Source organism: Suricata suricatta, chromosome 7 (assembly GCF_006229205.1).
Source record: "Suricata suricatta isolate VVHF042 chromosome 7, meerkat_22Aug2017_6uvM2_HiC, whole genome shotgun sequence".
Taxonomy (NCBI): domain Eukaryota; kingdom Metazoa; phylum Chordata; class Mammalia; order Carnivora; family Herpestidae; genus Suricata; species Suricata suricatta.
In genome coordinates, this window is record NC_043706.1 from 64,354,544 (window position 1) to 64,356,348 (window position 1,805).

The window sequence follows — 1,805 nt, forward strand, 5'->3', positions numbered from 1 at the left end:
CATTTCTCCTTCTATGACCTGTAGTATCTGACTCTTCCCATTATAAATCCTCTACAACATCCTTTTTATTGTCCCATATTTACAAAATTTCTGCCAGTGCAGAGAGAACATAGTCCCCAGAAATACAGACAGATTACTTTGAATAGTTTAAGTTAGTTTAAAGAATTCAACAAAAAGGCTGAAACACTGTCTTCTCACAGCCAATATTTTGTTGAGCAAATTGGAAGAAAGCCAAAACTTTCATAGAAATCAGCTGATAATGATTCAACATTTAAAACTTATAATTTGGAAAGGTACAAGGGAGAAATGATTGTTTAGGAATGAAGGCCCAGAAGCAGGCACACTAGTGTTGACAGTGGGGGATAAGAAGGGGCACAGGTTTCTGCTAAGTCCAGTGTCTTGTCTTGGTTTCTCTGGCTCAGTTATCAGGAGGCTTCTAGTGAAGGATAACTTGAGATTAATATCAGAACTTACTGCATACACCACGTAGGTCTCTGTTTAGTGGGTGCCATTTTCACAGGCATATATGAAAAATATAACTCTTTCTTGCAAATCAGTTTAAATTCTCACTTTCTTAGCTCTCATTCTGCTCGATAGTAGGAAATTTAATCCAACCCGTTCCAGATGATCTCAGACATCTTCTAGTGTTTTATTTCCCTTCAGGAAAGCATCTGAAGTCTCGAGGGCTTACATAATGCGCTGGCTTTAAGAGAACTATGTGACCCGTGCTGGCATCTGTCGAGATGACTCTGTTTGCATCAATCTGAGTTCTGCTCATTCTGGCTGCATGGCCTCTGCAGATCTCCAGATCGTTTCTCAGCTAACTTCCCAGCTCTTTTACTGTTTTAGTTTGCCACTTGCTGAGGGACTCGAAAAGATTCCCTGGGCTGTGAGCCCACTTGGCCCGGGGTTCTTCTGCGGCCATTCATCCCCTGCTGCACCATAGAGGCAGAAGGAGCTTTGGCCAGGCTGCCGCCCTAGAGTTTCAGACAGCCCCACTGCACACGCCCCTTGACTCTGGAACTCCTCAGAATATGTCCTTCATGGGGCTCTGCCTGAGGACAGATGACACAGCCATCTCCTCTACCTTCCCATCTACCTGCAGCTAGTTTGGGGTGGGAGAGGCCGATGGAAGCTTTGCCCAGTTACATTTTCTTTCAGATAATACTGCCATACAGCTGGAGTGTGCTTTCAAAGTCTGAGAATTTTATGTCTTTGTTGGTGCTCTGATCCTGCTCTCCTTGGGGTGATGGAATACTTATATCGAGTTTGGTAATGAGGTATGAAAAAACACATTATCCTCCTTCACCGTTACATATAGATATATATCATGAAGTGAAGAGGGTTCTCATTACAAAATGTGCATATAGTCAGGCTTGAGAAATTGTCTTATCTTTGTAAACTGCTTGGTTTAATCATGCCTCCAGGTATCACTGCAGGTAAATATGTCCACTGGGTATAGTATTTACTTCACATGCACAGTTTCAATGCTGAGGGCAGGTCAGACTGAGAAGCACTATTCCTGGACAATTCTAACAGCTTATCTCCACCTGGAGTAGTAATTAATAGTTGCCTATGTGAAGAGAGCAAAGAATCATAGAAGAGGGATTATGTTAACAGTTTAATTGAGGAACACAGGCAATGATGATTGGTCTAATTTATTTTACTATCTCTGCCCCTTCTGGTATAGAGCTGATAGAAATTTACAGCTGAAAGACCTAAACTGACCACTTTATGGGAAACTCCTTAAGGAAAAAAGCCCATGTATTATACCATTAGATTAGTCCTTTCTTGTGGAACACATA